General features: G+C 39.8%; 1 protein-coding gene across 1 annotated transcript in view; it reads right to left on the bottom strand.

Annotated features, from left to right (window-relative positions):
• si:dkey-166d12.2 (rap1 GTPase-activating protein 1) overlaps positions 1 to 27,340 on the bottom strand; it is a 199,099-nt gene that overhangs the window by 101,694 nt on the left and 70,065 nt on the right. Inside the window, exon 3 of the mRNA XM_034686870.1 lies at positions 1,198 to 1,233. The gene's annotated coding sequence lies outside the window, so the exon portion shown is untranslated. The remainder of the gene's footprint in view (positions 1 to 1,197; positions 1,234 to 27,340) is intronic.

Below are 27,340 nucleotides of genomic sequence, written 5' to 3'. Positions count from 1 at the left end.
GAGTGGGGAAATAGTGACAGTCAGATACCGGGCACAGATATGAGAGCAGCCTGAGAAGCTACTGGAACCAAACCATCTCTGATAGGGAAAAGTAGAGCAACATCCTTTCCTGCATCTTTTAGTCTTTGATCGGTGCAGAGTCATTTAAACTATACGTGGTAAAGATAATAACATAAAGAAAAAATACTGCAACACTCTCTCCCTGTTTCTGTGGCACCATCTCTGTCTCTGGCCCCGAATGTTTGGGTTCTCACAGGTCTGTTCCCCACACGGCCAGCTGGCCTGACACACGTACGTGTGCTCCCTATCTCCCTCCATCTGCTGCTCTCCCGTATTTACAGCCACACATTTCCCTCTACATGCTGCCAGACTACCTGCCAAGTGGGAAAATTACTGGATGCTCTATCTGTGTTTCCATCACATGCAGATGTCCAAGGTGGATAAGAGCAGACAGGTTTGTAAGGGGGAGGATGAATTTTGTGCAGGATTGAAAATGTGTTTACTCACTGGTTTAGGGTTCTAAAAATAGATGTCTTACAAGCCTTGACCTTTCTTTGAACCATGACTTTTCTGTTAGCAGCTGGTTTATTAAATAGAAGATTAAATCAAAGTCAGCCTCTTTTCTCCTCCCACTGAGTAAAACTGCTGTACATGTATCAAAATATAATCATTAATAAATACAGCAAAAAGCTCTAAGTCTTGTGGATTGTAAACATGGATGAAATTGATAAACAGTGTGCAGTTTATGCTTACTGCAAGATTAACTGTATTGAGGAATGTGGAATCTAGCTTAAGTCTGAGAGACATTCTTGTTTCAGTCAAACTTGCTAAACGTGTTCTGCTTTATTTTTGTATCGATCTCCAATGTTATTTTTGTTCATATCAGTTGGATATATCTCTTTTTCTACATAAATATTCCTTCATGCATTATTTTACATGTAAATATATGGGCAGCATTTTGTAACTTCATGTTTTTAAAGTGCAGTACAAACACAGCCTTACCTACTTTCTCTTCTGATCGAGGTCAGATATCTAACAACATTTAGTGAGACCATGCGGAACAGGGAAACAGTCTTACAGCTTTCATTTTGAAAACCTCACTAGTTCGAAATGCAATATTTCACTGATGAAGCAGCAAAGCTTAAACAAAAGTTCTCTTTTGCGTGATGTTGTTTTTGCAATAAAGAGGGGACTCACCATACAGTTCTGGTCCTGGAGAAGCTTTTGTCAACCCTGGAAAGACACAAAGTGGAAGTGGATTGTTATTGGTCCACAGGGGTAACTGTGCTTTACTGTGAGGAGATGAAACCTCAAGAAGACAAAATCAATCATCAATCAATCTTCATTCATATAGTGCCAAATCACAAGAAATTTTATCTCAAGATGCTTTTACAAACAGAGAATGTCTAGACTGTACTCTATTATATTATTAACAAATACCCAACATCAAGACATGATAAGATCCAGACCCATCTTACTGACAGGACTCAGTCTGATTTCATTTTAATCCAACATGAGCAGAGCACTTTGTAGAATTTAGCAAGTTACAGCAGCAAGGACAAACTTCCTTTAACAAGCAGAAACCTCAAGCAGAACCAGACTCATGAAACACGGAAAGATGTGTTTAATAGCACTGGAAACATACTGAAAATATGAACTACGAGGAAGGAGGTCCTCTTGAAGAGTTGTTGCTACTTAAATGCCTAAAAATATGCAGTATGTTATTCTTTTAAATTTGCACTTTACCTTTTTTTGAAAAAATAAAAAAATAAAAAAACAGTTAAAAAATGTGAATTTTTAATCTTTTAGTCAATAAAAAGAAAAATCTGAACAAACCACGTTTTGCAGGATGAAGGACTGTTTGGTGAAAATGATTATATTATCATATTTGTGTTAAATACTTGATTCTGTTTGGTCAAACTCAATAACAAGGAGGATTCATTCTCAATGACAAAATCAATGAAGGGACAACCTGTAGAAACACCAGAAGAGTTATGGGTTTTGGCAGAGTTAAGGGGGTGGTTGAAGGAATAATAATGTAAACAGACTGAAGTGATGGGAAGAAGATCTTAATCAGGTGCTGTTGATAGTTTTCAAAATGTCAAGACAAAACAGGCATTTATAGACTAACAGGGAATGAAGATGTGATGTTTGATGTTATTTCAGCCTGAAAGTGGAATATTCTGTTGTGATGGAAGTGTTGATGAAATCTGGGGGACTTCTTTTTAGCTGGATGAATAAAATAAACTTAAATCAATGTTTAGAGCCAACTTGAGCTTCTTTCTCTTATTAGTTAGTAACTGAATAATAAGTGGAATGGTGTTCAGTAAATGGGTTGAAATGCGAATTATAATCGTTACTAGGTGAGTTTATGATGTAAAACCTTACACAGTAGCATCCAGTGTTGGGTAAAAATGTTTCATAAAACTGATGTGGTTGTTCTCTGGGCAAACACTTGCCAAACCCCAGATAAAGCCAACACAGAGCAGATGTCTAATAAAAGTCATTGATGCTTTCCAGCAGCTCCTGGGGGAAATATGTGGTTGTGACGCTGCTTAATGGCTCACTTCGTTTACCTACCAGTTCCTCACTTTGTTTATCTACAAATTATTAATGGGAATAAGCCGTCTGCGTTTACTGAGACTGAAAACAGCAGCGGTGAGAACAGTGACACCAAATGAACCCAGAAAGGATCATAAACCCGAGAAAATAATCCACAAGGTGTTCAAACACGCCACCGAGCAGAGAGGAGCAGCACAATTCAACACTTGTCACTATACAGCTGTTTGGACAAATAAGTTGATAATTTGATCCATTGTTTCAACAAGATTACTGATACAGATTTTAACATTGTGTCACATTCTGCCTCAATGAAGCCATACAAATATGAGCTACATAACTGCTCCCTTTTCTTTCCTCAAGCTCTTTTCAGTACTGCTCTTCCTGCCAACTGCTCACTCGGTACCTCTGCAGTGTCTCAGAGATGGGAACGGGCAGCTGGCAGATGTGCTGTGAAGGCAGATGGATGGAGTGTTGGAGTCTTGAAGTGTCTGAATGTCGCGCCAAATAGTGCAGCTTTCCCATGGTGCAGAGTCAAATTCAAAACATGATTAAAAAAGTAAAATAAGACAAAAACATGTCAAGCTGACATTTTGCTGATGCACCAAAAGCTGGGTTGAAGGCAGATCTGCTGCAAACTTTTATTATATATACAAGTTATATCTGTATTTGTATCTGTATAAAGAGTGTTATTATTTGGCGATGGCTCAAGTTTGCTTGATGATATTATTGTACTGTGCTGTTTGATGCCAGCTTGAATAGATCCTGGGATATATGGTTGATTTCAGGTCATTTGAATAATAATTAAGTGTGGGTCCTGTTAATGTCAAGACATTACAATGAAATATATTCATTCATATTGCCTCTGTCTATTTTTTCTGCTGATAATTTTTACAATTATTGATCTTCTTCTATTATCTAAAATATCAGTCCAACCATATTTAACCAAAATTTAAAAACCCAATAATTTTTCATTTTCACATAGACAGAAAGAAAGGGAGTAGAACTGTCAAACTTTTGATACTTTTGCAAAAAAGATTATTTATAATATTGGCTGACAATATATAAAAGCAATACACTAGTTTATTAATAAATCAAAGATTAACTAAGGACTAGATTAACAGAATAAAACACAACGAAATAGAACAAAATAAGTAAACATAACAGCAGGATAGGAGTGTTCTAGAACAACTAATTTCCTGGTCCTTAAAGCAGACATAGTATATCTCACTAACCGACTGGTCCAAAAATAATAAAACATTTAGAAAGTATAGACAGTCGACATGGAGCAAAATTCATTCAACACAACTCTAATCGAGTGGTTCTATAATTATATACCAGTTTAACGAAAAACAGCCAACATACAACTTTACAATCTCAGTGTGTCTCAATGCTACGGGATGCCATCATCAGTAATCTGTGCTTGTTTACATACAGGTAGTAGAGCTTTATATCATTATGCTATAAGGTGCCTAGGGATGGGTAGCGAATTTGGTACTTTTATAGGTACCGACCGAATTCCGTTGGTACTACCGAGTACCGACTCACGTAAAATCAAATGGTACCATGTTTCGGTACCTGAACGCATCCCTGTGACTGTGAGGGAGTGGAAGAGGAGGCGATTCTCCATACTTTCGCCCTGTAATAAAGTCAGAGACTGACCGGGTGGAGGTCTCTGCTATCTGCTCTCTGCATCTGCGTGGGAGGGCGCCAAACAGAGCCTGCAGCTGACGGGCGCGTGCACTCACCGCGGGGCAGAACTCCATGAGGATTAAGTTTATTTTATACAGTCTATGGTTGAGATGGACCCTCTCGCTCCAACTACCTGCCCTGTTTAAAACTGTTCCTGTGTGCGTGAATGGCCGACAAGTTGTGTGTCCTGTTATCATAAAGAGACGGAGAACTGACTTTTTCCCGTCCGCAGGCATTCATGTGTGTTAATTGATAAACTCCTGAAAGAGCAATTAGAAGCCGAGAGCACGTGTCAGCTAATATATCTAATCACCTACATAATCCTGTTTCTGTTAATTTCATGTTAAATTAAATAAATATGTTAAATTAAACAAATTTGAGGTTTTTTTTTTTCAAATTAACATAGATTACCACATAAATACACACAAAAGTACCAAAAATTGGTACCGTTGAGTACCGGTACCGATTCTCAGGTACCGGGTATCGGTACCGTATCGGTTCAAATGTGAAAGGTACCCATCCCTAAAGGTGCCTGCACTGCAGCTTAGACACAAGGTTTAATTTACATTTCAGGTTTACCACAATAAAAGTATTAATCAATCATTTGAGCCACTGGCAGCTCTACAGCTGACTAGTGAGGATGATAAGGTTCGACGAAACGTGCACATCCATGCGTCAGGACTAAGAGATCATGAAACAGGAGATAAAAGGCAGCCAGTATAACACAGGGAGTTGGCTGTTTTTCTCTGTCGCTTTCTTAAATTTACCGGCTTGATTTCCCCTGCATACTAATGATCCAGCCCCCACTTCTTCCACCTGGATCACTCCCTGAAACAGCACCAAAGTACTTGCTGGTTGTCCACAATCAATCCTCTGATAATCACCACTTATCCCTTTTCTTCTCGGGGGCTAAGCCAATTAAATCATCACTGTTGTCATTCAGTGCAAACACACTCGCAGGCACTCGCCCTGTCTGTGTGTGAAACAACAAAATGAAGATAACAAAACGAGTAATTGTGGCGTTTCTCCTGACAGAGAGAGAATTATCCACTGAGGACGGTTGTAAGCAAACCATGCAACAGCAATGTGTCACAGAGACTCAATTTCAACTGCATGTGAGGGTATAGCCGGGTCACTGGAGTAAACCATCTACCTCTACAAAGCAACACCCCCTGTCTCTTCCTCTTAATGATTCCTTCAGGAGAAACATGAAACGACCAATGTGACTTTGGTATGTCCATCATGAAAGTGCTGCAAAACCAACAAAGTCGCTCTTCATTCAGCTTGTTCCCAATAACTGTTGACATTGACAGAAAGACGGTGCATTGATTATTCCTTTCACATACTTGGTCTCATGAAAAACCTTTCAAAAAGATAAATGAGATTCCTGGCAATGTCACAAGATGTTAAGATTTACGCAGGGAGAGAAGAGAGAAGTATCGGATGAGTTCAAAGGTAACATTGACATCACATCTCCTGTGATTTACCATTTTCTATCAGAGGATATTCAGAGAAACGCATCTTATTAAGTTAGCAAAATCTTTATTTATGCAGGAGAGAGTTTAAGATGTAAAGAAGAAGAGCGCACAGGAAAAAAGTGAGTCCTTCTACCTTAAAATCAGCTGTCTCCTTGTTCACCTTCTTCACATACTGAAATAAAAACGTGACACAAAACTGCACCTCATTTTTTTTCACTGACTTCCCACTGATTGTTCCTGATCAACAGTGTTACAAGAGTCTCTGTAAAAGTACTGTTGAAAGGAATACTTGAGTTTAAAACCATCATCAGTTTTTACAGATGACGCTTTGAATGAAGGTTTGCCCACTAACGGCCAAATTCCACCAGATCTGTGTCCGGTCTGTCTCCGATCCATGACGCTACCAGACCTGATAGGTTTCTATTCAAGTCAATGTGTTACCTTCCACTGGATCCTCTTCGTTGCATACCGGCTGCATTTCTGATCCAGCAGGTCAGAGCCCTCCGGATCTGAAACTCAAGACTTCTATTTATACCAGATGCCCAAGCACAATGCATCAATCTCAACAGAGAAGATGGAGCGGGACAGGAAGTCAGGCATCAAAACAACATTAAAACATCTGGTTAATTTTCAGAATAAAACACTGTATTATCACCATATCGTATTTCATTTAACTACAACAACAAACCGTGACGATGAGCGGAGCAAGGTCTGGAGTCAACAGGTCAAAGGTTTTTTAGAGGCCAATAAAGACAACATGGATGAGGAGCGGAGACGGATAATTATTGATTTAGTAATTAACCCGGGAAACCTCTGTCTGGTGACTCCAGCTGTCCAGTGGTCCTGCTCCGTGCTACATTCTGAAAATACAGTCGGTGGGTGTTGACGGACTGAAAGCACGGAGCTGGATTTTGTGGAAGTCTGATGTAAGACTTTCTTTCCTGCGTGCTTCCAGTGTTTACAGTCTGACCAGTAACCTGGGACCAAGAATGGAGTTGAAGGGAAGAGATGATGTATAAGAGCAGAAAGTGTGTCTGTGGCTCAGTTGGTCGTCTCTTTATGAGAAGGTTACTCCTGCAGTCACATGCCAAAGTGTCCTCGGGCAAGACACTGAACCTCAAAATGATCCCAAAGGCATACCTAGCAGTGTGTGTGCGATTAATTAATACTCATAGACACATCACATCCTCTAACTCAGAGGCTCCCAAACTTTTCACTCCACGACCCCCAAAATAACAGTCCGAGAGACTAGAGACCCCCGCTGTCCTGAGATGGTTCGGCTCCCAGCTGGATGCAAGAATTAGTAGGCCAATCCAAAAACCTACATATATCTTTGAAATTTAAAGAAGGCTAGAGCAGCATCAATTTTCTTATGGGTCATGTGGCAACAAAGTAAAGAAGACAATTTAAGACATTTTATATTTACATTGTTGCATCTAAAATTTAGCAACACATTTTGGATATGTTCTTTAAAACAAAGGATAAAAAGTGTAACTTTAGATCATTGTTTTTATTGTTTTTTTGAAAGGCACCTTGCAACCCCCCCATCAGTGTGTCGCAGCCCCCCAAGGGCCCCGACTCCCACTTTGGGAACCACTGCTCTAACTAACATCTTAAATGTTGACTTCATATATCCTCTGCTGTCTTTGGATTGTTTGGGTCAGTGTTTTTCAACCTTTTTTGAGCCAAGGCACATTCCATACATTAAAAAAATCCTGAGTCACACCACCAACCAGAAGTGTTACAAAATGACACATTTAGTCTCTCAATATATGAATCTATTTATCTGAGAGAGGGACTTTGGCTACTTCTTTAACTGTGTCAGGGTGAAGCATCTTATTTACAATAGCTTTTGCAGGTAGTACCAATGTCTCTGCCACAGTGTGTGGCTTTTTTGATTTGGCTACGAGTTCAGCTACTAAGTAACTAGCTTTGAGAGCTCTCGCAGACACCGAAGTAGTTTTTCTCATTAAAGTTGCCTTTTCAACCACCCGTATTACACTTTTCATCCGGGTTAGAATTTTGTCCAGGACCCTGTTTGGAGTTTTTATTTTTCCTATTTGAATATTTATCCATCGCTGTTGTACGCCTACGTCTTGTCACATACACCTCACGCACATCATTAATTCTATTGTCTTAAATTAACAAGGTCATTAGTGTGCTTCATTGCCACCCAGTGGGCGGGTAGCGCAGGTCAGTACATGGACAAGTATTTAATCACTTAATAATATTTTTTTGGACTTATTAAGTGAAATTTGATAATGTCCCACGGCACACCTGACGATCTGTCACGGCACACTAGTGTGCCACGGCACAGTGGTTGAAAATCACTGGTTTGGGTTATTGTTCTGTATACAACTTTCTGAGTCCTCCTATGTTTCAGAAGCGTAACACTAAAGTGGTTGAATGTTCCTTTAAGTAGAGGGTAAAGATTCATTGGCATGACCACACCACTGGGTGTCAGAATAGAGTTGAGAGGTCACACCAGGGCAGCTGTAATATCTGTATATCTGTCCTCCCACTGATGGCTCTGTTACTGCCGGCTCTTTAACCCACTCGTCTGTTACTATCTGCAGCTCTGTAATGCATCCCCCCCCTCCCCTCCTCCTGCCTCTCCTCCTCTGTCTCCTCTTTCAGCCATAGTGCCTGTTAAAAAAATATTGGATGAAGTTGTAAGAGAGAGGATGAGATGATGTAAGAAACTGTAACAGTATCTCTGTTTCTGCTCTAAAAAAAACTCACCTTTTAAGGAGAGAGTGAAATGCATCTGGCATGCAAACAAAACAGTGACATTATGTGTGCTGCAGGTGAGCACCTTGCTCTTTGCTGTGTTTGTTTTGAGTGTTGAGAATGGAAATAAGAGTTTGCCAGTCAGTGATACGGTTGGCGAGCATCCCCCTGCTGACACAGGCAACGCACTGTTTTGGTGTTAACAGTGAGGAGCGAGAAACAGACCGTCACATAAACAGCTACACCTACATGTACTGTGGGGACATGTGACATTCCGCAGGGACACATAAACAGGCCGAAGGTCGTAAAACGGGCTGGACCTTTCTGACAAGAAGAGACTGAGCTTTATATGCTTCAAAGAACTGAAGGTTATTTCTCAGAACAAGGGGTGTCATCAAGCATCTATTGAGCCAAAGGGACTATAAACCTCCAATAGTATGAGAAAACCTTACTCTTCTCTGGTTTTGCTGTTTTGTTAACCATTTCTTTTTAAGAAATTAAGGAGACTCTGTGTATCACACTTTGATCAGCATCTCTATTAACAGCCAAAACTGCATGACATAATCAGGTTGTCACAGCTCTCAATAGGACGCTTTAGCTGTTAAGCTGCATGTTCAAGAGGAAGCATAATTCCTGCCACCTGAATTATATATTTCACTCCATCACAGGATGATGAGTCTCATAATTCACTGCAAGCTAACAGCTAGCTAACATAAGTACAAATAAAGGAAAATGTAAAAATGGGTGGCATCAATTTGGTGATCGTAAATATACTTGGGTGGTTGTTGTCCAAGTCCTCCATCCACTGTTATGACAAACTCTTTTTCCACTCCACCCCTTGTGTCTGATAACCTGCAGTGCCTGACAGCTGCTCTGCAGGTGATCAGACATGCATGTTGGTGTGTGAACAAGGCGTAGTGAGAGGTGTTGACGAGAATCGAACTGAAATTCAACGGTGCAGACAACGGTTTGATGGAGGGAGGGCAAGAAGAAGAGAGTGAGAGAGGGAGTGAGGCTGCAGGAAGCCTTTCCATCAGAAGTGAAGCACCAGCCTCTGGTGCTTTGTATCTGAGAGGATGTGGCCAATCAGATACATATTTACAGCAATATATAAACCTATAAGCAGGGGTGTCACAATAAGTTATGATTTACTTTGCTTTCCATGTCAAAGTGAGTAGTTAGCATACACACGTACTGTTAGCTAAGTTGCTATTACATTTCAAAACCATGATCAAAGATGGCTTTGGACCTTTAGCTGGTGCAATGGTCCCATAACTGCCACCGGCGACAAGCAACACCTGAAAACAGGTCGCCAACACTTCACAATGAACTCCCGCAGGCAAAAACAGACGACCATGTTCAATACTAAACAACTCTGAGCTGTGAGTCAGTCAGAGTCAGAGGAGGAAGCAGCCAGACAAAATGATGTGTTTCAACTCATCACTGAACAGTGTGTTACAAAATCAATCAATCTTTATTTATATAGCGCCAAAACACAGCAAACGATATCTCAAGATGCTTTTACAAACAGAGCCGGTCTAGACCATACTCTATGTTATATTATCTACAAAGACCCAACATCAAGACAGGATAAGATCCAGTCCCATCTTATAGACAGGACTCAGACTGATCTCATCTTAATCCACCATGAGCAGAGCACTTTGCAGTGTATAGCAAGTTACAGTGGCAAGGACATACTTCCTTTAACAGGCAGAAACCTCCAGCAGGACCAGACTCATGTTAGACACACATCTGCTGAGACCAAGTTGGGGTTGGAAAGAGGGATAGAGGAGATGAAAAGAGAGAGAGAGATGATAGTGGTGAGACGGATAGTAGTAGTTGCAGCTGCTGGCATCTCTGTGGCAGCTGGAGACTGGAACGTCCACAGCAGCAGGCCATCTACGGCAAAAGGCTTTGATTGCATATCAAGCAGTTTGCATAGACGTGTAATATTAGCTGAGATTCCCCAAATTGTTCTCAAAGCTATGAATGTAATGCCAAATGATAGCTCTCTCTTGTGCTGCATTACTATGAAACAAACTCTCTACTGCAGCTCAACACCAATTGTATAAAACTGATAATCAATAGTTGACTCTTAACTCCTGGAACATAGTGCATCAGCAGGGTGTAAAAACAGAAAGCTAGTCTCTTCTCTTACACATGACTTAACTGAATTCTTTACTCAAACTTACACTGAGTGCACCAAGCCTGATTGACAACAGTCTCAGCTGTGCCTGGTCTACCCCAAGGGAAAGAAGATATTCAAAGTGAAGTACAGAGACTCATGGAGGTGAATGCTGAATATGAATTTGGTGTTACTGCAAAAGTGAGAAAATTGAAAAACTCAAACAACAGCTATCAACAAGGAAACCGGAGAGGTCTATAACCATAATAGGGATTATAAAGCAGGTAAACTATTGACATAAGAGAGGATCCCCCACTTTCTCAGGACTGGACTGCACTGAAAGCCTCATTTGCATAAGACATGGGAGCAATGTGCACCTGAGTTTCAGTTTGACACGTGGTCATGCAGTAGATGAGGATGAACCTCTTTAATTATTATTTTAAACTGGGCTTGCTTGCCAAAATGAAACCTTTAAACCAGCTTGCTGTCTGTCGTGGATGATCATGGATTACTCTCTCATTTCAATGCAATGCCATCAATTATCCTGTAAACAAGGTGCCCCACCATCGTGTTTATCATTTCCATGTTTTTACCTTAAATAAGCTGACTAGTCTGACTTTACAATGTCAGGCCTGCTCCATGTTAGGCATAAAAGATTCACCCAGACACAACATGTACAGGGATCCAAGTCTAAATGAGGCACAAGGTATAACTCAAAGTTGGTTGTATGTGTCAGCTCAAGCTCATATGTTATGTTACACCCAGGCGTACACCAAGTGGGAGCGTGCCTACTTTCCCACATTTCTAAGATTTTTTTCAATCTGGTTTTGTTTGTCCGACTTAAGGAAATGAAAACTAGAGTTTGGCATCTGTAAGCTCTGCTTCTGCCGAAACCCTTTTTTGATCAGCCTATTCTATTTTTTCTTGTCGTGATTGTGGTTGTGACGATTTCTGCTGCTGCTGATCGAAATAAAATTAATCATTCATTAATTTACTATAAAGTGCTTCCAAAAACAACTTGTAGGGGGATAGGGCTTAAATTGAAGGGAAATGTAGGAACACAATACCTAATTTTGAAAATGTCCTAGGAATGTGGGAACATAGGGATGACTCCCACCAAGCTGCTGTGCTCGGCCCTTTGAGTTGTTATATGCAAGCTGCAAACTCCGGCTGCAAGAATTTAAGCCAATGTGGAAGTGTTAAAAACTGCAGTTTCTTAAGTGTTCGCTTGAGGCTGGCTCTGTAAGTACCGGAAACCACATACAGACCAGTTCAAAAAAGACGATCTTTACAGCAGACATAAACATGTTTGCAGCCTAGTACAAAAATGAGTTTAGTCTGAGTAGCTAATTTCTTGATCGGCACACACTGTACGGGGGGTGAATTTTTTCACAACGCAGCAATTTTGTAGATATCTTGGATACTTATATCCATTAATTATACAGTCTATGGTTATATGTAGCCAACATTCAACACACAGGGCTGTCAGAAATCAGCCACAACCATAAATAATCAGCCCCTAACTTGCGCCAAGACTGGGTCAAAACGGCCAAATATCTACTTGACATTTCTACTAATTGGATCACTACACACTACACAATGAACGTCTAGAAACAACCTAGCTCCATTCGAGACAAAAACAACAGCTCAAAGTCCAATAATAAAAATAAGTATTGAAATTAAACTCTTATTCTCTTTTGGAGATTCCTGTAACAATCTTAGGATCCTACATAACTTAAAGGGTTGTTCTGAACTCTGGTTTCCAGCAGCTCCATCATTCTGAAAGTTTGCATGTTTTTAACAAGAAGTCCAATGATTTCTTCAAGTATAAGATCGTTTGATTTCAAATGAGCTGAGATAACTTTGGTGAGTGCATACTGCTATCAATTATTCTGTTATATCAAACGGATTACACTGACAGCTCCAAGATTTGCACTTCGGCCACAGCATGCTTCCTTTCTCTCTCTCTTCTAGGAAAAAGACACAATACAAGACTGTGCAATTCAGACTTTCAGAGAGCTTTATGAATTATGTTAAACGTGGGAAATCAATGCTGGGGGGAGCTAAATGTATTCATCAAGCTCTCTATGAGTGCAGGGACAATTCAGAACCAAGATTGTCAAGAGCACTTAAATAATTATCCCACATTAACACCCTTTCTCTGCTCGGCTTTATCAAACCAGCCTGCTGGAAACACTGCAATCTATGCATTGCGCAGAGCAGCAGCAGAAAAGTTTGATATGTTACAAACTGAGATTGTCTATAATCTACTTTTTTATATTTATCTCTGTTTTTGCAGTCAGATGCTCTCATGCCAGCTGGTTGGTGCTGTATGTGGATATAGAGGTGGCAGTGAACCAGAATCTCTGGAGCTAATTTAATTTTAGAGCTGACATCAAACTTTTTAGCATAATTTGACTAAAATGAAGTGACAAGCAAAGCCTTCAGGGAGAGGCAGCATTTGGCTGGTTGCTGGGAAAGGAGGCAGCTTAGTGGCACCCTGATAATCCAAACTGTAAACATCTAAGGCTCCTCAAAATCACAGGAATATGGCTGATAAGACAAATCAACAGTATATATAAACCAGTGTATTTGGACTTCACCTGAACACGAAGAAAGATGCTTTTACAAAAGCTGTGGAGGGAGTAAGAATGAATGAGACTTCAAAATATGGGTCTTGTTTATGTGCTTATGTGTTTGTCCTGATATTACTAAAAGAGCACCATCATTTTGGATCCACCATTTAATGTGATATAGTTATCAGATCTGCTTTATTAATGTGGCGGTGTGAGATTTAATCACTGTAGCTGGGGTACAATAAGTTCAAAAGCCATTCTTCATCATATTTGCACAAGTTGCATAATGTTTGATGATTTCGCTATATTTTTAATACTGTACTAGTAGTGTTTGACTCTCATCTTATCCCAAATAAGCCTGAAACCCAACCCCATTACAGATTGAAGCCTGGCTCACACCTCTGTATGGGCTCACTTACTTTGTTCCACTTCAGAGTGCCATCGCTGTGTTCATATATGTCGAACTCATAACCAATCGGAGGATATAGTAGGGGCCGCCCCATAACCAAACGGAACGGAGGATTAGAGATTAGCTATGATCGGTCCGTCATAACAGGAACGAGGGGAATAATAACATTGCTTTATACATAGGCATTGGAAAACACAGAGATTTCGCAATAGTCCCAAATTAATTCACCTACCGATGAGTACTGATGGGTATTATGACCTTTTCTCCAAACCCAGCAGAAAAAAGTAATGTTTTATACACCATTCCTACCAACAGCAGCTTTAAGTGTCTAAGTGTATGTGACTTAAAACAGAGTTGAACAGCCTGGTCCGATGCAGTGTTCAGACTGAAAGCTGAAATAAGAAGTCTCCCAAGTGAATTTACTTCCATGAATTCTGAAAAACTTTTGATTATTGTGATATTTTTTAACTGTAATTAAATTTTTCCAACTAAAGAGTGACAAAGGGGAAGAAAGGGCACCCATTGACCTTAAGGGCATGGAAGCACAGCAGCAGCCTAACATGAGGAAATAACCTGATGCAATAAAGAAGCTAGTTTTCAGTGTTTAGATATACGTGACTGAGGGTCTACCTTCCCAAGAAAATGCTTGACTATGTTTTGTTACTTCACATGAAACAGATCTGTGTTTGTTCTGTTCTATAGTCAAAGGTTAGAATTAAGTATCCATACAATCCCGGTGAAACACATTAAGACTCATAAATTATGCACAACACATTTTTCTCTCCTCTGATTTACTTTTTCAGTTATGAATATTTAATATGATAAAGAAATACTAAAGTTTGAGGGGTCTCAACAAAAAAAGTAATTAAATTTTTTCATGAAATGCGTCAGGATCTGAATGCAGATAAGAGCTGCTTTACATTAACATTTAATCTCTTTTCTCTTTAGTTGATGGATTCATCAGTTGGTATTTTGCTCAACCACAACTTATTCAAACCCAAGAGGATGATATAAATCTGTTGTTCGGTCTCAACAGCTGTTCCAAAGAAAATCTGATGATTTCAACATTTAAGGTACTGTTAGAGATTTTTCTCCCTCTCAAACATAAACGACTTCAATGATTCAGCATTTTACAGAACAGCTTCTGATACATTCACACAACAAATCACTGCAGCTCTAATGCAGCTAGCTCAGATAAAACAGGGGCATAAAAAAACATGCAGCTGGATGTGTATAAATGCCTGAGAGTAAAGGTGTACTGGGTGCAAAATCACACCATCCTCCTCATCACAGCATCAGGTAGGCACAATACCTGCAAGGCAAACTGAAATAGAGTGGTGAGTTATGTACAGTCTTCTAATCCTCGGCTAGGATGAACAGTTGCCAGTTGTCTCCGGGGTTAAATCTGACTTTACTCACCAGCAGGGAACCAGCAGGCTGTATTATTGAGCCTGTGAAACCACCAGCATGGCAGACTAGCTTTTTCTGAATGTTCAGTTTACTGTCACAACCTCAAGCTCAAAATAAACAGGCCACTCACATCAAACAAGGCCTTTCAGCTTGTGTACGGGCACTAGCTTCTCCAACTAGTTCCAAGGGTTTATGGATTTTAATATAAGAGAAAGATAAATATCAAAGTAGGAAACAATGTTCTATTCTCAAAAACTGTTTTTAATTGTGTTGTCTTTTTCACATAATTGCCTGCCTTGAATTGAAGGACTACAAAAAGAAATGACACATCAACAATAATACTCAGGAGACATTACAGCTGCTACAATAATAAACAATTTCCAGTTGTGTTTTTTGTCCGTTGGTATTTGTTTTCTGTGGCCTGAAGAAAGTCACATAATTACCCGCTTACAGCGATTCCAATTAAATTGTATGCAGAAATTATGCAAAAACAAAATTACTCCTTCAAAGACAGATCCTTTAACAAATGTAAAATAATAATTTGATTTGTGAGGTCTGGACTCCAACCATTTCGCTTTCAGAATCCCTTCCTTATTTTTCATTAAGCTTTGATTTCCCCAGGGACGCTCCCCTTTCAACGGCAAGGCTTTTAACACCAGGGATGTATTTTGTTGACAACTGCAAACAAACCAAAATCCACAAGACGCATTCAAATGACTAAAGTGAAAAGCTAATTTCTTTTCTTGGAACAAACAACGTTAATTCATCTCAAACAGCTGCGTGCTTTCAAAGAATCCTGGGGCGATGGTAATTTAGAGATTTGAGGAGGAGGTCTGTGCCTACAAGGGAGACAGATTAGATGGTAGATGGAAGGGAAAATGAATATGGAACACAACCACTCAACAGGCAAGCTTCTTAACGATCAATCTGTTTCAGCAGAGCTCATTTGGGGGTAATTTGGGGAGGAATAAGAAAGACTTTTGCTTCGCCAAGCTAGCCAGGAAACCAGGCAAATGTGCGAGCTGTAATATGTTGAAGTAGTTCCCTGTATGACTTAGATGTTGGAACCAGCTACCTAGCTTGGCAGCCTACCTCGCTGTCAGAGGTTTGTTCCTCTGGTTGCTCTTCTCAATTGTAACCAATCAGGAACCTTGAGTGTTGGTACACTCAGCCCTTGGTGCTAAATTTTTTTGGATACGCCCCAAAAAGCATGATGACCAAGTCTCTACTTTAAAACTAAGCTTGTCACACAAAGTTAACTCTCTTAGTCTATTTATACCTGATCATTCCATCCGTTCAATTTTCTCAAACCACCACTTCTCCAATACCTCACTCTGCTCCTCCATATTCCCTTCCTCTAACATTCTCTTCCCTCCTTCCCCCACCTCTTATTCAATCCCATCCATACCGCTTCCATCTTTTTTTCTAAGAACTGTCAGGTGAGTGTAATTGACTATTACTGAGCCGTCTCCTCCTCATCCATTCCCATTACCATCCCACACCAGCCTAAATGGATAACTCTCCTCCCCACTTCACTTCCCAACATACATTCATCCATCTCCAACATCTAATACTCCCCCCTAATCAATCAAACCTTTAAACCCACATTGTCGTGGTTGGTTCTTTGCTATTGAATAAGCAGTTCAATGCATTGTGAAGAAACCTTTAACAATTACAGCTCCTCACACTCAGATAGATCTTTTCTTCATTTCAGTGGATCACATGAGAAGCAAGGATGCACTCGCTCCATCGTTTGCGATACTCACTACCACACTCAGTACTAATGATCAAGAGTGACTTTAAAAGAAACTGTAATTGATGCTGACTGGTCATAAAGACTGTTCCCAAACTTGATCATGTAATACATGTGATCCTTAAACATCTACATAAGACACAGCAGGCTTTCATCTTACTCCAAGTTCAAGCTATTCTTTGCAAGATTGGTCCCTCATAACAGGTGCTCTAAGTGACACAGTAGAAAGAACAAGAAGAGAAAAGTTCACATCCATATCTGGTGAGTCCCATGCAGACACTAAGTTGTGCTTTTTATATCTGTGGGGTCTGACAGAGCGTCGTATTTGACAACCTGGAATCAGCAATCAGTGTTTGATAACCCCATGCCGGACAACTGAGCTGAGGTCCCGAAAGTATAAAAAAAACATTTCATTTAAAAAAACATTTGTATCAAAAATAGAATTAAAGTGTGGGTTTAAACGTCTATCCATTCTCAGATATTATGATCAAAAAAGTCTGCCAGGTTTTAACTTTGATAGAAACACTTTAAAGCTTCTGTAAGGAACGTTGGGTTTGTGTTGATTTTGGCGCCCTCTGTGGACTAAGTTGAACTTTTCTTGTTGCTGATTCTTTCCCGAACATGAGTAAGTAGTTTTTGGAAGTACCCTTTTAAATAGTCAAAGTTATCCCTCACTGTGAATCTATGCTACCCAAATGTAAAAATGGGCTTTCTTTAGTTGTCAATCACTTTGTTCCTTCCAGGCTTCCAAAATGACACTTCAGGAATGGTTAATCTTCCTGTTAGTGATCTTGTTTGCTTTAGTAGGTCAGACAGAGGTATTGGTATTAATTTCAGTCTGCAACATAACCAGTTAAAAACACCTCACAGGAGCTTTAAACAAAGTCCACCTACAGTTACAACTAGCAATTTGTGCACATGTTAAATCCCCTCCCCAAACAAATGGATGTTTAAGAGGACAATAAAAGAAGTGGTTGCAGTTAACTCAATACCCCCTGTTAAAACTCAGTTACATGCTCCAATACATATCTTTGATGTGCAGTCCACTGGGTTTTGTTTCTTAAAAAACAAGTACTTCTAATTAACTAGCTAATGTCACATCTGGCAAACACCTTAGTGGGTATTTACAACTCATTGGTTTCCCACTACACACTGGGTTTCATCTCGAACAGCAGTTCTGTCTTGGTGTTTGAGAAATAACTCCACACTACCTAAAGTGTCTCAACCAGTCTATGCATCTTTGGACTCAGGGCCTATAGCTTTCTATTTCACATGAAAAGGTTGTGTTGTTATAGGGTGGCCAAAGGGTTAATAAGAGGATAACATTTTGTGATGTTTCAAACACCAAAATTCTACAATCTAAAATTCAGTGTTCTTGTGATATCAGGATAACAGCCAGGATTTGCTTTGTCAGAATACTTGCTTCTTTTGGATTACTATTCCGAGGATCTCGTTGCACATTATGGGACAAAAGGAATATTTTGCAGGATTCCTCAGAGTCTTATCTGACTTGCCCTGCATCACATTTTCTTGGCAATTATTTCTTGGTTGTATCTTTCTGTGCATTCAGGCTAGCTTTGGAGATGAAACCCTCGACAGAAATGTCAAAATGAGCCTTATGAGGGTTTTTCCAGGCAGACTTGGCAGAGCCCACGAGCAGAGAAACACAATGGTTAAGTAAAAGTAATTTCATTGCCTCCTGAATCTCAATGCACAGCGCGGCTGAGCGGCTCACTGCTCGTAAATCATAAAAGTATTGTCATATCTCAAAGATTCACATTCTGACTGCTAGAAAACCAATACTCCACACATGCAAGGTTGTGACTACAAAAAGTGGCATCTTCCCTCTTTTTCAGGCTTCTTCTTATCATGCTGATAAGATATTTCACTTATTCTCTGCCACAAAATACAACCAGAGCTAAGCACTCATTTTCCCTTCCCTTGCAGTGAAATACACCATCTGAATGAGCTTTTTATTAAAGCGGTTATCTCAGAATAACTCTTTATTACCAGCATTTAATTGCCTTTCTGACACACCACTTTAGGTGTTGATGAAGAGCTACTACTTTGTTTTTAATGTGTTTGTTTTGCTGGAAAGATATTAGCAAAAATAAAAAAGCAGCCCTCCAGATGTAATGAAAAAGTTCCCTAATGTCATGATCACTCTTTGGACAAACTCATTTATAAAATACGTCAGCTAATTTCCCTAAACTACCAGTTGTGGTAGTTAAAAAAGTTCCTACTTTTTGATATTCAGAGATGTGAAAAACACACTCTTTATTCGAGTAAAAGAACATATACTTGTGTGAGAAACAACTGATACAAGAAGAAGTATTGATTTAACTTCTACACTGAATAAAGTCTCAGGCTTTGAAATGTTTTACAGTTTGAGAGTGAACTGTAGCTCTGACAGATATTTCTGCCTGCTGTTTCAGTGCAAAACCCACCAAACCCCCTACCTTCAAATACACAAACAGCAAAGTAACGAGCTCAAACTTTCCTTCAATGCACAGATATTTTGGTCGGGAAATGTTCTGAATCTGTGATATGCAGTTGTGGACAGTAACAAAGTAAATTTACTTGAGTACAGTACTTCAGTACAGTTTTTGAGTACCTGTACTTTACTTGAGTACTATCTTTGGGGAGTACTTATTGCTTGACTCCACTACAATTTTATCAGTGCTCTAGGTATTCACTACTTTTGTTTTGAAGTCAGCTGATGAATTTTTTTTCTGTAATCAGATCCCAAAGACCGTAAACTGTTCGTGAAATTGTGTTTGGTTTGTCTAAATGGTGTAGCCGCACCTCGGTTGAGTGTAGAACAAACACAGATCAAACGTTATTCAGATCAGTCTGTTCATTTAGTCGTGGTAATGGTGGCTATCCCCAAGAAAGATGATGATTCTTTACCTGAGTACTATGGTCATATTTAAACCCACGTTTGTGGTTTTGAAATAAAGAATGATTCGTACTGTTGTAAATCTCTGGACTGTTTACCATACAAACTTCATCACAGCCTACAAAACATCACCATCTAACCTGAGAACTTGTGAGGGCCAACATTTAGACAAACCCCTAGAACAGACTTTGTCTGGCATGAAGCAAAGTCCACAACATTTCTGTGTAACTTTCTCTGTTTAGTACTTTCTGTTTCACCATATTGAATTACAGTCCTGCTAACAGGTATGTTAGTTGAGCTCAGCCTACAGTAACTCTGATAGTTGTGAGGCACTGATTCTTGACAAGTTTGCAAAGACTTGCACCAACCATGTCTGCTGGTCGCTTGTTGGTCGTAGTAAATAGTATTTAAAAACATCTGTACTCGTTAATTTGTTTCCACATCTTTGCTACAGTGTGTGATGGTGCTCATGGGAAATGCAGTCTTCATAATGGAAAAACACTGCCAATTATGTCATCAGAATTAACACAACATGAAAACTCCTCACTGTGCCTTTAAGATTGAAAACCTGACAGCTCTCCTGAAGTTCAGTAAAGAACCATGTGAGCCTGATGATGTCAAACGTCTGCATGAAGTTAAGTTATTGTCATGAGTGGTCAGCTGTTTCTTTAAAACAACTTCTGATGAGTCAAAATGTAAAACACAAAACATGCAGGGACAGATCGCCATGACCTACACATCAACCTTTTTAACATCTACCTCTTGCTACTTCACACATTGTTAAACTGTCCTCATTGTTTTAGCGTCCTGGCAGCAGAGGTTCCCTTTTAAAGGTTCAAAGCTGTAAATCAGGAGAATGCAGTGACCTTGTCAGAGTGATCCTGTCCTCCAGTCTTGGAGCAGGTGCACTGAAACTCCCTGAGCAGTCTCGCACCTTCCTTTCACTACTCCTCTGTGACAGATGCAACAGGTAAGCTAGTAGCACTGCTACAAACAAGAAGCTAACAAGCTCCAAAATCACAGAACACAGAAGGATTAATCTTCTAATATCTTACCCTCCATAAGCTCCGAATGTGAAAGCTCTTTTCCTCTGAGGCATCCTGCTCAACGGCTGAGGGGGCTTTGCAGAAATCTGTGCTGTTTGCAACACAAGGCTAAAGAATAACAATCATCCCCTCCTCCTTTTTCTACCTCTCTGTTTCTCCTCTCTTTCTCTACCTCTTTCTCTTTCCCTCCTCTCCTCGCCCAGACCTCATAGAGTGAGTGGTGTGTGTGGGCGTGTGTGTCTGTGTGTTGTCTCAGGGTTTCATGTGTGTGCGCACGGTGGCCCTCCCTCCTCGTGCCTCCTCTCCGCTCTCTGACTAAGTACCTCCTATCTCCGTCAGATTAAGAGTAAAGGTGCGTCCAGCTGTCCTGTCGTCCTGCAAACAAACAGGACAATTTTCTAAGGCAAGGTCTTTCTCATTTCCAACAGGAAGAGGACACAAAATACTTGAATTTCTTACTTGTGTCCTATAAAAGCTACCTCCCCCTGAAGCTCAACTCTGACAAGCAATTCTCATGATGTGAATCTCAAGCGCTCTTCACTTGAGAATGGGTCCACAGGGAAATAGGTATGTAGACATGGAGAGGTAACAATACACTCCAACGCTGGAGAGACACAGGCTTTCTTTTCTTCTACGGACCTTTATTAGCATTGTTGGAGCCAATATTGGTATTTTGTGTTGTCCCTGGGAGGCGCTGTCGGGAGCACCCAGAGTGAGCTCCCAGAGCATATTTAATCACTAATTGGAACAGGTGTTGCGCACACAGAGGCAAACGTTTTTTGACCATGGCAAAAGGACGGATGATATGTCTCTTTGTGTTTATTGTTTGTATTTAAATAAACGGATGGAATTTCCAACGCAAGTTTTGGACTAAAGGAGTTTTATTTGTTGTATGAGAACCCGATAGGAGCATGCGATCTAAAGCCACGAGTGCTTACCTTGCCCTACAGAAAGTGCGCAAACAAGCATAGAATTCTTTCAATTCTAAACATAAAACAAATGTTTCATCCTGATTAATCTGACAGTTCTTTGACATCATTATTGAGGCCTGTCTTAAGTTTTAAATGGTTAAATGGTAAATGGTTTTAAATTGTAAAACCAGGTAGGATTGGATATCTAGTACAGCTGCCTCCCTTAAAAGGTACAGAGTGCAGAAATGGAAATGTTTAGCAAAATTGTGCATGTTAAGGCCAAATATCACCAGATCCGTGTCCGGTCCGTCTCCGATCCCCCCCTGGCACCAGATTTGAAAGTTTTCTATTCTACTCATTGTGTTAACTTCCACTGGATCCGCTCCGTTGCATTTCGGCCGTGTCGCTGATCCGGCAGGTTAGAGCCCCCCGGATCAGATACGCAAGACTTCTGCTTTTGCCGGATGCCGGAACAAGACATATCAATCTCAAGAGAGCAGATCAGACAGGAAGTCAGGCACCAAAACAAAATGAAAACATTCAGTTAATTTTCAGAATAAAACACTGTGTTATTACCAGATCATATTTCACTTAACTACAACAACAAACAGTCATGATCCAGGCCTAGAATAACACTCATTTATATTTTTCATACTGCTACTCAAGTCAAAGTCATACTAAAAATTGAAATGTGATGTCTGTCATGTTCAGGACTTTTTCTATCTCCTCTTTAGGCTTCTGGCAGAAAGCTAGTGCATCGCTAGAATTGTAATGCCAATGTGCCGCGCCAGCTGACATTAGACACTCCTGGCACACACACTTTCACAGTGTCACTGCTTTTAGAGAAACCGTTCAGAACCTGAGGATCAAAACCAAACAGAGTTTTGGTGGGGGGTTTGGTGTGTTTTGCACTGAAACAGCATGCAGAAATATCTGTCAGAGCTACTGTCCACTTACAGACTGAAAAACATTTCAAAGCCCCAAACTTTGTTCAGTGTAGAAGTTAAATCAATAATTCTACTTGTGTTAGTTGTTTCTCGCACAAGTTTATGTTCTTCTACTTGAATAAAGAGCGTATTTTTTCTCACTAGAATTTCGATGCAAATGTGCCGCACCAGCTGACATTAGACACTCCTGGCACACACCCTTTCACAATGTCACTGCTTTTAGAGGAACCGTTCAGAACCTGAGGATTCAAAACCAAACAGAGTGATTTCAGTGTCAACATCTGAGGGAGCCAAAGAAACCTGGCTGCTCTGTAAATGGAAAAGTAATCCAGTCCAGCTCTATTTTGTAGATGCTATAAAATTACCTAGTTTGTGAGCTGGATGGCGAGTCCCATGGAAGTGGATGTGACCCGAAAAAGAGGAAGATTATCTGATGTTTGCATTTCTCTCGTGTTACCTGACCTATATCAACCTGGCAATTCTGGCTCTACGGCAGAGATTTGCTGTGATCACACTTCTCCCCGAAGAGCAGAGGAAGACATTTTTACCTCTGGGAAGCAACAGAGTTCCTAACAAACTTCCTGCATTTCTATCGCAGAGAGATTCATCAAAGTGACACCTATATCAGGCTGTGAAAGTGATCTCTCTGTCCCTCTGCCTCTTGAACACGGCACACAATCTTACATCTCCTCTGATGTCTCCTTCTTCTTGTCTCCTCTCATTTTCTGTCCTCTTCATTTCACCTCTTGCTCTTTTTTCTCCATCCTCTCCTCTGCCCCTCCTCTACCTCTCCTTGGTGTCAGTTATAAACTATATCTGAGTACATTATTAAGTTTTCTGACATCGTGAGACAGTATATCCTCTCCTGACCTGAAAGGTTCAAGTGCATTGATTGTCCTCTTGTCCCCCTCCTCATTTGAGTTAATGTCAGGGTGCCCCGATGACTCCCCCTTCGACCTTTTGTGATTCTATTAGGTCTGACTGGACTCTGGCCAGACACGGGCAATAAATCAAATCAGAAGCTTAGCCGAGAGGACACAGCGATCTGTCATAGACATCCTCCGTGCTCCCTGCAAGGTCCTTCATCTCCTTTATTGACTGACATTGATACTCATCGTCCTGAAATGATGCTTTCATATTTTACTGTTCTGTTTCTGTACATCAACTATAAATCGACTGTGAAAACTGACCTAAATACTTGGCTACAGACCAAAACTTGTATTTTAAGACAAAGTGACAGCACTGCAGAAGAAGAGCAACAGGAGACATAGTTTCTGCTTTATTTGGGTCATAACCTCAGGGCTTCCGTCAAATTCATTTGAGCCTCAAATTCCAAGTCTCTTCTCAGCAGAGGTGTTTCAGTCTCTTAGTTTGTCTTGGTTCAGAAACATGGAAACAGTTTCCAAATTTAAGAATTTCCATGTCTTTGTGGTAGTTGTTTGAATATGTTTTCACTCCGAGCTCATCAAATAAAACAACTCCATAAGAGGCCCAAGTTTCAACACATGAGGGCTGAGGAGCACCTTCAGGTTCAGGGCTCTGTGGACCAAGTAACTTTAATAGATGTGAATCATTATGTTAGACTTTTTAAAACAAAGGGATTGAGTCAGAGATAATGAAGAAGCATCCTCTGATTGGACTGTCAAAATAAAGCTTGGTGAAACACATTTTTGGTTACCATTTTAAAGCTCCTGTGATGTACTTTTGTCTTTTTACTTTTGTGAGTCATGTCGAGGCTTCACCGTTGATTTCAGTCTGTTTTATAACCAGTTGGAAAAACTCCTCAACTGATTCAAAGGATGTCAACATTTTCATCATGGTCGCTTGACTTTGGAACAACCTGCCAGAGGTGATACTGTGTGCAGATCACTTCTTAAAAGCCATTTTCATAGACTTGCTTTTATGTGATTTCATCCTCTTATTGCTTTTTATTGTCATTTTACTTTTTTTATACCATCATATTACTCACCGTGCTACTACAAGATTTATCTTTCTTACATTCTCAATGTCTTTCCGCTTATTGCTCTCTTTCCTTTAACTAATTTTTCGGTTTTTATTCCAATTTTTATTGCACTTATTTGATTGCTTTTATCTTTTTATTTGTTTTGTTTTTTTACATATATCTATTTTTAGTGGTTTTACTTCCCATTAATTGACTTTCAGGCCACAATATATTTTATTACTTTGGTCTTGTTCTAATTCCTTTTCTTCTTAAATTATTCTACATCTTAAGGTCCTCTTATCTCAGTTTATGTTGTTGGGTTAATATGTCACTTGGGATTGGTTTGTTGTTTTTGGTTATTCAGCTGTTAAGTTCTTATGTTGTAGTTATTTTCCCCGTTGGGATTTGGTGTTGGGTTTTTATGTCATTTTGCTGATTCTCTTCTCTGAATTCGTTTGTGTTTTGGGTTCTTGCTGTGTTCTTCTGTATACTTTTGCCTGTATGCCAAAGCATTTTGTAAACCCGTGTTTTTAAAGATGCTATATAAATATTATTATCATGGAGCATTGGTTCCTCATGGGACTGGAACCCTGGTTTCATACATTAACGTCTTGTGCTTGAATGGCCAGTCCATTGCCCATGACCACCACCACTATTGTACTTTCAGGCACGTCATACTACGTTATCTGACTTAATCAAGGTAGGGAATCAAAGTGAGTTAACCTTCAGTGTCCTATCTTGAGGCATTGGGACAATGACTAAACGTCTATACTTGATATGATTGAGAGTGAGAAGTGTTTGTATTTCTTTTCCCTTTAACATTACACTATTTTGTCCCCTGAAATACTGTTGAAGCAAAAGAGGCTTTTTCTAATGTAGACTCATCTCAATGGTCAACAGGAATACTGCAGACTGTAATTTTTTTCTCTGGTCTTGTCCTTCTGGGGCGAGAAACATTCCTTAGTAACTCCAGGGGGAAATCCATTTTTCTCTCTCTGTATTGATCATGCTACACAGACAGGTCGAAACGAAAACAAACACAACTTTATGAACATGCATTACAGAAAAGATGTCAGAGTGAGAGGGCTGCACATGGATGAGTGTCCAGAGTAAGGACTTTGTAGCGTAACCAGGACTTTAACCTATCACCCCCTTTTCCCAAGCCCAGCCCGTACTGACTGAGCTACTACCCCCCACTTTCTATATGTCACTGATCATTAAGGTGATCCTAAAGTATATAGAGTGTAAAATTAAGTGTATACTGTACAGTATGGAGGCATTAAAGCACCATGACGGATCAATACACAGCACAGTGTGGCTGCAAATACTTTGGAGCCATGTTCAGAGAAATAGATTCTCAGTTAGATAAATGAGAAGCACGATGGATTCAGAAGTTCTTTGTTGGATGAATACACTGTTTTTCCCTGAACTCTTTTCTGTGTGAAACAGAGAGCGAAGACGGAAGGTTAACAAGGCGATGAATCTGGGTAATTATGTGCACATGGGGGAAGACATCCCCTCTTTTACCCCATTAAACTGTCACCTGCATTTTATCTTCTGCTTTATATGCAGATGTATTGTACCGGAAAGTAATCCAAGTGTGCTTTAACGGTAAAGTCTACAGGCACACATTTGCATCCCCCTTCACTCAGATCTCTTTATAATTAACAGCGAATGGACAAATGGCGCATCCTCAGCCTTTTCCATGTTCCCCATCTGACAGTGACACTAAAATGTCATGTCTGTCGGAGATTAATTCTCCAAAGCCAGACATCTGCTGACAAACCTGTTTTTGTTGCTACAGTAATGCAGTTTCAAGAGCTCTTTCATTGCTGCTTTTCTCTTGTGTGTCTCAAAAGATGTCCTTGGTAATGACGTGGGATGAGAGAAAAAAAGCTATTTACCCAGAGTGATTTGTGTGTGGCAGGTGAAAGGGAAGAGGCGGTTGGTGTAATTAGTCTGCAGGTTGACTGGAGTGTTCTTCTGAAGCAGGTCAGCCTTGACTTAGTCCATCCTGAAACAGTGTCGTCACAGAAATGGATAAATACTCAACAAACAAACCTCCAGCCGAAGAGACGGAGTTACACTACGGTGGAGCAGAGGCTTGTCACTTTGTCACTGAGAGAGTTCATTAAAAACAAACTGATGAAAATGCTGCGAGGGGAAGGGAAGATTGAACAGAGTTACTTTCATCATGTTCTCATGGTGGCCATTTTCCTCTGATGTTGCACTGAAGGTGGGCAGTCGCTTAGAAGATGCGGTTACAATGTCTGACTTGATTTGTTGTAGGTGTGCAAGTTAAGAATCAGACAAATTATTATTGTTTCACTGCTTCTTGGTGATCAGGAAATCTTGAAGGACATGGCATAGCTGCACAGAATGCAGCTATGCTGTTGCAGGTTGTTACATGTGGTGTGTATTCTTTTTTTGTATGTTTTTGTTTTTATGTTTACCTTTTGTATTTATTATTATTTTCTTTCTTTTAAAATTAAGTATTTATTTTATTTTAATTATTATTATTTCCTTTTTTATCTTCTCTATTCAATTATTTTCAATTTTCAATTATTATCATTTTATTTTTTGTTTTCATTAACTAATTTATTCACTTATCTACTTTTTTTTCCAAGTCCTCTGGCATTTACTGTATGTCTGGAGAATTTGTCTGCCTTGTATAATTTATACTACCAGTCAAAAGTTTGGAAACACCTTCTAATTCAAGGGTTTGTATTTATTTTAATAATTTGAAACACTGTAGATTAATACTGAACGCATCCAAACTATGAAACAACACATATGGAATTATTTAACTGACAAAAAAGTGTTAAACAAACCAGAATATGTTTTATATTTTAGATTCTGTAAA

This window comes from Notolabrus celidotus, chromosome 1, assembly GCF_009762535.1.
Source record: "Notolabrus celidotus isolate fNotCel1 chromosome 1, fNotCel1.pri, whole genome shotgun sequence".
Taxonomy (NCBI): Eukaryota; Metazoa; Chordata; class Actinopteri; order Labriformes; family Labridae; genus Notolabrus; species Notolabrus celidotus.
This window is presented reverse-complemented; position numbering and strand designations above follow the sequence as displayed.